At 42.5% G+C, this 13,441-nt stretch overlaps 1 non-coding gene across 1 annotated transcript; it reads right to left on the reverse strand.

The window, feature by feature from the left end:
- Positions 1–4,835: 4,835 nt before the first annotated feature.
- TRNAM-CAU (transfer RNA methionine (anticodon CAU)) lies at positions 4,836–4,908 on the reverse strand. The gene has a single exon. It is a non-coding gene; the product is annotated as a tRNA-Met (tRNA).
- Positions 4,909–13,441: the final 8,533 nt, after the last annotated feature.

Here is a 13,441-nt window from a genome sequence, read left to right on the forward strand (position 1 = left end):
GTGAATCTGGCCTTCCCATTGACTTTGCTTGTCAGAAGGTCGCGAAAGGGGATCACGTGACCACAGGACACTGCAACCGTCATAAATAGTAATCTTCTGAATTTTGTTTGAATTTTGATGATGAGACTATGGAGATGCTGCAATGGTCATAAGTTTGAAAAATGGTCATAAGAAGTGGTGGGAATTTCACATATTCTTGCCACCGGTTCACTGCACGCGCATGTGCCTTCCGCACACGCGCCCGGCCTTCCACGCATGCTCTTTGCTTACGCGCACTCCTTCCATGCATGTGCCTGGCCTCAAAAACATGGCTAAATAGGACGTCTTTATGCCGGGGCAGGCGGGTTGCGGGTTGTGGCACCTGCAATCTCCACAATGGGTTCGCTTGAACTGGTGTGAACTGGCTGAATATCACCACTGGTCATAAGTCACTTTTTTTCAGTGCTGTTGTAACTTCGGACGCAGTGGTGGGTTGCCCCTGGTTCGGACCAGTTCGCAAGAACCGGTAGTAAACCCAGCAGGAGGCTCCACCCACTGACCCGGATGTCATCAGGAAGTTGAGCGAAGCGCGTGCGCGCGTGGGACCCCATTGCAAACCAGGAGTAAAGATAAGTAGAACCCACCCCTGTTCGGGCAGTCACTAATTGGATTGTCGTAAATTGACGACTATCTGTATCTCCTTAGAATCAATCTTATTGTCTTTTATTATTTTTTTATCGTTGTGTTTTTTAAAAATTTCTCTCCAGGCAGAGGAAGTGCCTTTGTTGATACTCTGAAATCTTTAAAAGGCTATTTTTGAAGCCTCTGGACAAACGATAGCAGTTTATCTGCACACTATCAGAGACTCCTGGAGTTTGGTCTTAGAAAAGCATGATTCATTGTAGTTGTTCTTAAGAAGGAGCCTCGAGACCATTAGCAGCGTAAAAGCAGACAAACAATTCAGTCAAAACAAAGATAAAATCTATATCTGAGCGAACGATAAAAACGTAATTAAAAAAAAACAGCAATTGAAAAAATAAACTCTCAAACTAGCCATCCATTTATATCAGGGAAGAGAAAAAAATAAAAATAAAACTCCCACCAAAGCCTGGAGCAGATTTTTGTCTTATGATCTCATTCCATTATTTCACTCTTAATTATCAGACTGGAACATCAGTTTCAGAGACCAAAGAGACAACACATTGCATTGAAGGTATTTCTCTGCAGACATGTTCTCTCCCTCTCCCTCTCCCTCTCCCTCTCCCTCTCTCTCTCTCTTTCTCTCTCTCTCTCTCTCTCTGTCTGACAGACAGACAGACAGACAGACACACAAACCAAACACCCCTCTGACTCCTTATGACTCTTTTTAAGCATAAGTCACTCTCAAAAACTGTGGCAAAGATGGGTTCCTTTCACTACTATTATTTCCAACCAGCATGATTGGTTTTCTTAGTTTTTTGTTGCACTTTTACAGGGTGTCAGCAAGAGTGACGGACAACAAAATCAGGAAGGCAGCTGCAATAATGCCATCAAATCTACCCTCTCAACTTTTTTTTTATTTCCATTTGTCAGCATCTCTCGCCTTTTAACAGAATTACGGAGTTGGAAGGGACCTTGGAGGTCTTCTAATCCAACCTGCTGCTGAGGCAGGGAACCCTACGCCATTTTAGACAAATGGTTGTCCAATCTTTTCTTAAAAACTTCCAGTGTTGGAGTGCCCTCAACTTTTGGAGGCAAGTCGTTCGACTGGATAATTGGATAACTGGATAACTGACAGGAAATTTCTCCTCAGTTCTAGGTTGCTTCTCCCCTTGATTAGTTTCCATCCATTGCTTCTTGTCCTGCCCTCAGGTGCTTTGGAGAATAGCTTGACCCTCCTCTTCTTTTATTTGTTAGATCTATATCCTGCTTTTTGGGTACAGTGGGTTTGCTTAATGACTGTGGTGTTCACTTAGTGACCACGGTGTCTATTTAACGACCGCTAAAAATAAGTTCATAAAATTGGATGCAGTCACATGGTGGCACAACTTATGACTGGAATTCCAGATTTAATTAAGGTTGTAAGTTGTGGACTATCTGTATAGGAAGCCATATAAATAGGCAGCCATATAGATCCTGTAAACTAACTTGACTGACTGACTGACTGACTGACTAAATAACTCCAGGCTACTTACATGAGGATTTCCATTCATGTGATCCCCACAAACACATCCCTGTGAGACAGGAGCCAATTGTGAGTGAATGGGGGAACGATGAATCTCACATCATGCCAACATGATCGAAGCTTTGCCTCTTTTCTACGAATGAAGCTTAGATGTGATGTCACTTTTGCCATTTTGGCAAATATGATTGGCCTGCAGGCATCTCTGCTCTGAAGTTAGGGAATGGGGGGAAGGACTGTCTAAAGGGCCTCTGGTGGCTCAGACTGGTAAGACAGTCTGTTATTAACACAGCTGCTTGCAATTACTGCAGGTTCAAGTCCCACCAGGCCCAAGGTTGACTCAGCCTTCCATCCTTTATATAAGGTAGGTAAAATGAGGACCCAGATTGTTGGGGGCAATAAGTTGATTTTGTATATAATATACAAATGGATGAAGACTATTGCTTAACATAGTGTAAGCCGCTGTGAGTCTTCGGAGAAGGGCGGGATATAAATGCAAATTAAAAAAAAAATCATCCAGGGACTATTTATTTATTTAGCGTATGGCATATCATATGTGGAGTGGCAATATATGGTAACATTTCTTCTAGATTAGTAAAACACAATAAGATATAAACATTAAAAGGTCTAGCTATCTATTATGAACAGACGTTCAAATACCAATGTCTAGGCCAGTGGTAGTCAACCCGGTCCCTACCACCCATTAGTGGGCATTCCAGCTTTCATGGTGGGCAGTAGGGGTTTTGTTCGATACTGAAGCACTTTCCTTTTTTTTTAATTTAATTGACTTTTTAAAAAAATTTCATAGCCTTATTTAAAAACATTTTCATTAGGTTTTCATAATATTCCCCATGACAATTTAAACTTGTGAAAATATACTATTTGTATCACCCGCGCATAAGTTTAGTTCATGTTATATAAGTGAAACTAAATGACGCTATAGTGCGACTGCAAACAAAAGAGCCTTGTCCCAGAATAGCTCGTGTATTTCCCACCACACCACCCAGCTGTAACAGACAAGCAGAGCTGGTAGCCGGCGCCCCCCCAACCCAATTCCATGATGCGTGACAGGCATGCGCAGACGACAATACACGGCGCATTACTGTGGAACCAGTGGGCGATTAGAAAATTTTACTACTAACAGAGATACAAAAGTGGGCGGTAGGTATAAAAGGTTGACTACTCCTGGTCTAGGCCCTCTAACTATTGAAGTACGGCATGGTTTATATTTAAAAGAAAAAATCAGATGCTGGACCAATATACTGTATGCCCTCAGCTTGCAGCCGGTTACAATGTGATCTATAGTTTGACATGGGTCCCCGCAGTCACACTGAAGGGAGGATACTAAGTCTAGTGGCATAAGGTATTTAGTTGTGAGCAGAGGAGTGGAGGACTCTTCTCGTGAAATATCTTCGGACACACTCAATTGTATTAATGTCTGATATGTGGTGTGGGGGTTCCAGACAGATGAGCTGTATTAAAGAACTGGTTTAGCAAATGTTTTGTATGCTCTAGTTAGTAGTACTATATTACCGGAGAAGAAGCGATGCAAGATTAGGTTTACAACCCTTAATGCCTTTTTGGCAATGTTGTTACAGTGGACTTTGGCACTTAGATCATTAGATATGAGTATTCCAAGGTCCTTGACAGAGTGAGGATCATCTACAAGGTTGTGTCCACTCAGCTTGTTTTTTGTGTTCTGATTCTTTTTGCCAATGTGTAAGACAGAGCATTTGTTGGTTGAGATTTGAAGTTGCCAATTGTTTGACCATCCTGACACATAGTCAAGATCTTTTTGAAGGATAGCAGCATTGTCGGTGGTGTTGAATAGTTTTACATCATCAGCGAAGAGAACACAGTTGCTTATAATATGATCGCAAAGGTCATTTATGTATAAAGAGTGTGGGTCCTAGAACGCTGCCTTGGGGGACATCGCTATTAACAGGTGCAGTATTTGATAGGGCACTCCCTATTTTGACCACTTGTTATCTGTTTGACAGGAACGCAGCTATCCAATTATGCAGGGGTCAAGAGATGCCATAGAATTTTAGTTTTAGAAGTAGTTTGTCGTGTACCACTGAATCAAAGGCTTTACAGAAGTCTATGTAAATTGCGTCCATTGCTTTGTTTGCCCTGATCGAGTTGTGTAGTCCATATGTTTTTGCAGTGTAGAAATTGTAGATTACAGGATAATTTTTTTCTGAAACCAAATTGTTTGTTAGAGAGTAGGTTGTTTGTTTCTAAGTGGAGGGTGATGGATTGGTTGATGATTGATTCCATGACTTTGCAGGTGACGCAGCATAAAGAGATTGACCTGTAATTTTCAACTAGGCTGGGGTCTCCCTTTTTGAAGATAGGGATGACTGTGGCTAGTGACCATAGGTTGGGTCCTGAAAGATTTTTTGAAGATTATGCTTAGAGGTTCAGATATGGCAAAGGAAAGCTTTTTTAAGAAGTATGCACATAGTCCATCAGGTCCGATAGATAGAGATGGTTTTAGGCTGCAAAGGGCCTTTTCAACGTTATCTTCTGTGAAATCTACTTGTGTTAGATTGTTGTGATTATCTGTGGTACGACTACGAAATGTTGGGCATGAGCCGTTGCTGTTTACAAAGACTGAGCCGAAGAATGTGTTAAAAAAGATTGGCTTTAACTGCTTCATCATTACATTCTTTACTGTTTAAAGGAAAAATTCTGCCCTCTCTGAGGCTCGAACTCAGGACCTTCAGATTATGAGACTGACGCGCTGCCTACTGCGCTAAGAAGGCACATATATTGCATCATATTGATTTTCCTTAGAACGGAATAAAAATTGAGATAGTATGAGTTTTTGTTCAGCTTTAGGCTCGAAGCCAGCTGGGTGACCTTGGGCCAGTTCCTCCTTCTCTCTCTCAGCCTTTGGAAGATGACAAGAGCAATCCACTCCCAAAATCTTGCCAAGAACATTTCATGGTCTTATCCAGGCAGTCACTGGGAGTCAGCACTGACTCATACATATTAGATTACAGTTTGTGTTGAACTACACTATACAGATTCAGTATAGACTGGAAGTTTCATGAATAGAATAGAATAGAATAGAATAGAATAGAATAGAATAGAATAGAATAGAATAGAATAGCAGAGTTGGAAGGGACCTTGGAGGTCTTCTAGTCCAACCCCCTGCTTAGGCAGGAAACCCTATACCATTTCAGACAAATGGTTATCCAATCTTTTCTTAAAAACTTCCAGTGTTGGAGCATTCATAACTTCTGGAGGCAAGTTGTTCCGCTGATTAATCATTCTAACTGTCAGGAAATTTCTCCTTAGTTCTAGGTTGCTTCTCTCCTTGATTAGTTTCCACCCATTGCTTCTTGTCCTGCCCTCAGGTGCTCTGAGATACTGGAACATCATGTGTCTTCTTCAAACTGATATCCTCCATACAAGCTGAGCTTGGCATTCAGAAAGGTGCTATGGGGAGAATGTGAGGAACGAGGAAGGGGGGTAATGTAATGCCAGTTTTTTCCTCAAAGTTGGCAACTTTAAGAGACGTGAATCCTAACTCTCAGAAGTGGCTGAGGGAATTCTGGGAGTTGAAGTCCACTTAAAGTTGCCACGTTTAAAACAGACATATGTACACGTGATTTAAACAGGAGTAATTACACAGAGATAAACCACTACAAAAATCGGGTGACAACCACCAACTGGAAATCTGGACTTGGTGAGAAAATATGTGTCCTTTTATATTTGCATTACAGGTAGCCCTCGACTTAACAACCATTTGTTTAGTGACATTTGAGGTCACAGTGCCACTGAAAAAAGTGACTTAACAACCAATCCTCACGCTTATGACCATCGTAGCATTCCCCGTGGTCAAAATGCAAGGGTTTGGCATCTGGCATGCATTTATGACAATTGCACTGCCCTGGGATTGTGTGATCACCTTTTGTAACCTTCCCGGCCAGTTTTGACAAGCAAAGTCAATGGGGAAAACCAGATTTGCTTAACAACCAGATGATTCACTTAACAACTGCAGTGATTCATTTAACAACAATGGCAAAAAAGGTCATAAAATGGGACACCATTCATTTAATTGTCTTGCTTCATGACGGAAATGTTGGGCTCAATTGTGGTCGTAAGTCGAGAACGACCTGTGCTACGTTCAGAAGACAGGAAGTGTCTAGTACAGCGCAATGATCTGGAATCTTCTCTACTTCTCCCTCATCAGAATCCACCTGAATACCCCATTGAATTATGGATTGAAGCTGGAATGAATGTTAGGAATTATCTGCCTTAGGAAGGGCCGGGATATTTACGGGACCGCCTGCTGCTACCGAATACCTCTCACCGACCCGTGCGCTCTCACAGAGAGGGACTCCTCAGGGTGCCGTCTGCTAGTCAGTGTCGTTTGGCGACGCCCAGGGGAAGGGCCTTCTCTGTGGGGGCTCCCACCCTCTGGAATGAACTCCCCCCAGGACTTCGTCAACTTCCGGACCTCCGAACCTTCCGCCGCGAGCTTAAAACATATCTATTCATCTGCGCAGGACTGGATTAGATTTTAAATTTATACGGGTTTTAATGGGTTTTATTATTTATATTGTTCTTTTTAATTATTTGGCTGTGTAGAATAAGTTTTTTAATCAATATTTTATTCTGTATTTATATGTACCTTTTTATTTGCCTGTGAACCGCCCTGAGTCCCTAGGGAGATAGGGCGGTATACAAATACGATAAATAAATAAATAAATAAATAAATAAATAAACTGGCACTTATTTGCAAAGATACAGACGGAGCCTAAAGGAAGTTTGCATAGATTAAATACTCCTGCCTTACTAGCAAACAACGTCGGCGCCATTCCACTTCAGAACCCAGGAAAAAGCTTTGCGCACCTGTGTCTTTTTTCCAGCTTTACCCCCAAAACCGCCTCTTGTCCCCTTCACAGGGCCTCAGTTGCGAGCCAGTGAGGAGTGTGGGAAGGGGAGGGGGAGAGATGTTCCCCCATCCATTTATTTGACTCCCGTTGTCAAGGACCCGCTGTTGAAAGCAATCAGCTGATCTTCCCAAGAAAAGGGAAGGCGCTTGGCGGGGTTGCTAGGCTGCGCTCCTTCTTTGCAAAACTCCAGCAATAACTTCGTAGTAGCAGAATTCCTTGCTCAGGGTAGGGGAACCCGCAGAATTTCGTGGCGCCTTAAAGAACAACAACTGCATTGTCACGCAGACGTTTGTGAATCAGTCTGTTTGAGCTGCAATGCAAAACTGGGAAGATTCACATATCCACACACAAATTTGTCTTTGCAGGCTCACTTATTGTTCACTCAGCCATGAGTTGCCTAATTAATTCCATTTTCTAGCTTCACTTACCATCCTGAACTACAAATTAAGCACCCTGTTGAGTCTATACCAGGGCCGTCTTAACAGGCAAAGCAATGTACTGGGGCCCCTACGACAACTACTCACAGGAATAAAAATGCAAATGGTTGATAAAATTAAATGTATATTTGCATGCTAGTATTAATAAAAAAATGCAGTAAAATGTAATAAATATGTTGCTGTATTTATATGATACAAGGTGCATTGAAGGGTTAATATACAAAGATTAGTATGGGGCCCCTATGCTTGTGGGGCCCATGGGCAAGTGCCCATTAAGACAGTCCCATCTGTGCCCATCAAGACCCGTTAAGTGCACATCGTGAAGTGCCCATCAAGACCCATTAAGACAGTCCTGGTCTATACAACACGCTAGGGTCAACTGTGGTTAGTTACTTCTGTGGAACCCACCATAGGGTTCATTTCCCGGTAAGAGTAAGGCTGCATCCTGGTTTAATGTGCGCTTTCTAATTTCCAGCTTTCTGGAAGAAGCCATTTTGTAATACCCACGTATGAAGAGGAGACGGCGGGAGAGAGGAAGTCTTGCAGCGGCTTATAGAATAACTGATTTATTTTTGTCTTTTCTGTTAATTTATAACCCTGTCTGGGAATATATGGAGAGAGGTAAGGAGATCTAACAGCAGTTAGGACAATTAATCAAACGGAACAGCTCGCCTTCAGAAGTTGTGGGTGCTCCATCACTGGAGGTTTTTAAGAAGAGACTGGGCAACCATTTGTCTGAAATGGTGAAGTCCCCTGCTTGAGCAGAGAGTAGACTAGAAGACTTCCAAGGTCCCTTCCAACTCTGTTATTATGTTCTGTTCAGAGAACCGAGGCCCAATTGCTACTACTGGCCCTTTCAGGCTGACTTCCCTCACACAACATCTTAATCTGGTCAGGTTGCGCTCTTCTGACTTTGGGGCTATGTCCAGTGGTGGGATTCAGCCAGTTCGCACCTATTCGGGAGAACCGGTTGTTAACTTTCTAAGCAGTTCAGAGAACCTTGTTGAAAGAAATCTCATTTTGTTTTTTTCTCACTTTACAGGGCTAATCCTGTAAGGAAGGCAGGAAGGAAACATTCTGGTGTTGTTTCTAGCCTCATCTTTATTGCCCTGCTTACAGAAACTGCCGCTCTGGTTAACCCTTATTACATTGTAACAGCTAAGGGGAAGCGCCCATTGATGTGAGTGAGGTTGGGTTGGCCACGCCCACACAGTCACATGACCACCAAGCCACGCCTACCCAGCTGGTCATTAGGGCAGAGAACTGGTTTTTAATTATTTGAATCCCACCACTGGCTATGTCCATTTATTCATCTTGGAAACTATCATGGGTTCATTCGGAAAAAGGAGCATGACACACAGAAGATTTTATTTTATTTTGTCAATCATATATAAGATAACAGGTAAAAGTATAAACATAAATTGGATACATGAAAAGAGTAAGTAAAAAGGGCCGTGGTGGCTCAGGCTGTAAGATAGCCTGTTATTAAAACACAGCTGCCTGCAATTACTGCAGGTTCTAGTCCCACCAGGCCCAAGGTTGACTCAGCCTTCCATCCTTTATAAGGTAGGTAAAATGAGGACCCAGATTGTTGGGGGGGCAATAAGTTGACTTTGTAAATATACAAATAGAATGAGACTATTGCCTTACACACTGTAAGCCGCCCTGAGTCTTCGGAGAAGGGCGGGATATAAATGTAAATTAAAAAAAAAAAAGGAATATTAGGACAGGGACGGTAGGCACGCAGGTGCACTTATGCACGCCCCTTACAGAGACCTCTTAGGAATGGGGTGAGGTCAACAGTAGACAGTTTAAGCTTAAAGTTTTGGGGGTTTGGGAAAGAAACTACAGAGTCAGGTAGTGCATTCCAGGCATTGACCACTCTGTTATTGAAGTCGTATTTTTTTTGCAATCGAGTTTGGAACGGTTTACCCTGAGTTTGTATCTATTATTTGCTCGTGTATTGTTGTGGTTGAAGCTGAAGTAGTTGTTGACAAATAAGACATTTTGTTAGGTAATTTTATGTACTATGCTTAGGTCAGATTGAAGTCTGCATAGTTCTAAGTTGTCTAAGCCCAAAATTTGGAGTCTGGTGGCATAAGGTATTTTATTGCAGGTAGAGGAGTGGAGGACTCTTCTTGTAAAATATCTCTGGACTCTCTCGATTGTATTTATGTCCGATATGCATATTTGTTTTACATTAAAGACTATCTGTATATAAAAGACAGGGAGGAAAAGGGTGCAACCCCCCCATTTCCCTCTTGCCAGTTGGATTTACAACCTTGGGCAGGAAAATTCCAGAGGATGATTAAAAAAAAAAAATCTCAGAGGGTTGCTACAATGGTATGATTAAAGCTCCACCTACTTTTTATGTTCGTATGACAGATGTCAAGGTTCCAAGTAATACACCCATTGCAAATAGAACTCCGAGGCAAGTAGTTGTCTAGCTTCACTTCCTACAGCACAGCCGCGATGATAAATTGGCTGGACATTTTGGCTACTTAAAGACTCTGCGCTTAGCCAGGTGACAATTTTGGTGGCCAAAAATGAAAACAGAAATTTGATTGCATCGTTTCAGTTCCCATCTTGATACTTTTGATTATACCATACAGACTTTGGGATTTCCTTGTGGTCTCCCATCCAAAGACAAGAAATCCAATCCTGGCCATGTTTTGAGGTGAGCCATGATTAGTTCGACGCTACCACTTCACAATTATGTGACACTAATTGTCGTGTCCATTAATCTACCTCTCAGATTGGTTGAAAGGTTTTGAACTGGGCAAATGCTTTCGTACAGTAATTTTTAATTGTGTCCTACTAACTTTCACTCTTCACCAATTATGTATCTTCCAGTCCAGAGAGGCATAGCATCAATTCCAGGATGAGAACAGGATCTAACTCATTCCTGAAGCCAGGAAACAAGGGGTTTGAGTATAGTATGACTCACTGTGATGTCCCAGATGCATTACTTTTGGCCCAAAATTATGAGTAACATTTCTGATTGAAAGTTGCAGGGGTCCCATTCTGAAAATCATATTCGCCCAGAGGAAAAAAAATGAACTCTGTTTCTTGGCCCAGACCACAAAAAAACCCCAACACATTAAAATTATTGCTTTCCTCTTTACAATTGAGAATTGTTTTAATAAAAAATGCAAGTAGCATTCACAATGTTTTTTTTAACTCCACATTTGTGTGACATGTACATGTCAAAGGGACCCTCTCTGGTCTGGATGTAACATTCTAACCCAATACTTTAGGATAAACACTATTTAAGATGGCTAAGCCAAAGATTAACCATCGCTTGGTAATTAAGGTGAAATTTGCTCAATTCACACAGCATACATAAATTGAATAAACTGAATAAACCATGCTAGCTTAGCTTGAAGCACAACCCTAGGCAATGATTTTAGTGTACATTCTGCCTGGCGTTCCCATCCTGCGTCCCATTCTTTGTCTAAATTGGTGCCATGGGCACTTTACTGAATTCACTGTTAAGCTATAATCTTTGGCAATTCCCAGTTCACCAGGGGTAATTTCATTGCCATTAAGACACTGTGTTCCTGCTCAAAAGATTAATGGCATCAGGGAGCTTTTATTGGCGTTCTTCCTCATGCCTTCTCTAAACACCCAGTGTATCAGGGAAGGAAATCTTCAATCTTCCAGATAGGACTGAACTACAACTTTAGAGTCCTACCAGCGGGTGTTATAGTTCAGCAACACCCAGGTCAGTTTCCCAGCTCACTTTTCGGTGCAGGAATATATTGCTGACAGACATCACAAGTAATAAATGGGCCAAGTGACTGTCCCTAGGTCACCTAGACAGTTTTCATGCCAATGGCAGGGGTAGAACTCAGAGCTTCCTGGTGATTGGCTCATCCAGCTTCATGCCTAAGGAGGGATTAGACCTCCCAGCTTCCTGTTTCCAGCCCAGCACCTTAACCACTAGACCGGTGTTGGCTTCCCGGTGTGCATGCATGGGAGCATTGGAAACCAGAAGATCAGTTCCCCGGTGCGAGCTTCCAGTGTCCGGCGTAAACGAAGACTAGCTGGCCGGTGCAGATGCACACGCCGGCAACTGAGCTTCCCGGTGCACACATGTGCACCAGGGAGCTGCTCTTCCAGTTTCCGGCACTCCTGCATGCATGAAGGCCAGCTGGCTGGCACACATGTGCACGCCTGAACCTGGAAGTGCAACGGGCAACGGCTGGTGTGCCTGGAGAGACGGGTGTGTCTGCCTTAGTTTCGCCATCACGGCACTAGACCAAACTGGCAAGTCAGTGGGTAACTGAGCAAGTACATGAATTGATGAATGGGAGGCAGACAAAAACACTAAGTGACTTGTGTGCTTGTAACCCAGAAAGAATGAGGACGGGTAAGATTCATCTGGGTGTAAGTCAGGGGTGAAATGCTCCCGGTTCGGACGGGATCACTCGATTCGGTAGTGATGGTGGCGGGTGGTTTGGAGAACCAGTAGCAAAAATCCCTGCCCTCCCCTGCCCCAGCTGAGCCACGCGATCATCAGAGGTTGTTTTTTTTTACTTTTAAAAGCATTTTTTCTTCGGCTGAAAAAATGCTTTTAAAAGTAAAAAAAAAAGCCTCTGATGATCGTGCGGCTCAGCTGGGATCATCAGAACCCTTTAAAAGCATTTTTTTCTACAACCTCTTCGGCCGAAGAGGTTGTAAAACAAAAGCTTTTAAAAGGTTCTGGCAATCAGACAACACAGCTGGGATCGTCAGAACCCTTTAAAAGCTTTTTTTTCCTCTGGCAATCCCAGCTGAGTTGCCTGATCGCCAGAACCTTTTAAAGCATTTTTTACAACCACTTTGGCCCAAGAGGTTGTAAAAAAAAGCTTTTAACACTAAAAAAAAAAAGTTGGCCATCCCCACCCAGTCACATTACCCCCCTACCAAGCCACGTCCACAGAACCGGTAGTAACTAATTTTACATTTCACCCCTAGTGTAAGTAAAATGGTTGATGAAAAAGGAAATGTTGAATTTTCACACTATCCTCTAAGGCTACCAGAAGATGCATCTAGTATGTGCCCCTTCTTTTCATGTTACTGTCAACCATATAAGACAGATCAGACTAAGAAACCAATAGATCAGTATTACTTTTACGAGTAGTCCTCAATTAGCGACTGCCTCATTTAGCAACTGTTTGTGGTTATGATGGTGATACAACAACCAATCCTTGTGTGTGTGACTTTCGCAGGTCTGTAAAGCAAAGGAAAGCTGAAGTGAGATCAGTCACAGTTTTCTTTAGTAATTGCTTTGCTTAACAACTGAGTTTCCAGTCCCAATTGAGATCGCTAAATGAGGACTGCTTGTATTGGAACAGCTTGTGAGAAGAGAAATATATCCATTGGAAAGTTGCAGGTAATAAGGCCTAGGAATGGGCTTGCAGGCCTCGCTGAACCAAAGTTTTAAACTAACATAATTGCAAAATGTACCAGATGTATTTTTAATATGCTGACTAGTGTGCTGTATTTTCTGCAAAGTATGTAAAGGTAAAGGTAAAGGATCCCCTCGCACATATGTTCTAGTTGTTCCCAACTCTAGGTGGTGGTGGTGCTCATCTCCGTCTCAAAGCCGAAGAACCAGCGCTGTCCGAAGACATCTCCGTGGTCATGTGGCCGGCATGACTAAACACCAAAGGCGCACAGAACGCTGTTACCTTCCCACCAAAGGTGGTCCCTATTTTACTACTTGCATTTTTTACGTGCTTTCGAATTGCTAGATTGGCAGAAGCTGGTACTTGTATGGATTTAGAACAGGAAGAATGAGACGGTGGGAAAAGAGGAACTGAAAGTAACAAATAGCTGAGAGCTTCAAATGTACACAGGTGTTTGCAGAGAGTGACGGTCAGTAAGAATGTAAGAAAGAACAGGGAAGTGAAACTATGGAATGTGTATATCAGTAAAAAAGAAGGTATAAGAAATGTGACTTGAGATGG

Source organism: Ahaetulla prasina, chromosome 2 (assembly GCF_028640845.1).
Source record: "Ahaetulla prasina isolate Xishuangbanna chromosome 2, ASM2864084v1, whole genome shotgun sequence".
Taxonomy (NCBI): Eukaryota; Metazoa; Chordata; class Lepidosauria; order Squamata; family Colubridae; genus Ahaetulla; species Ahaetulla prasina.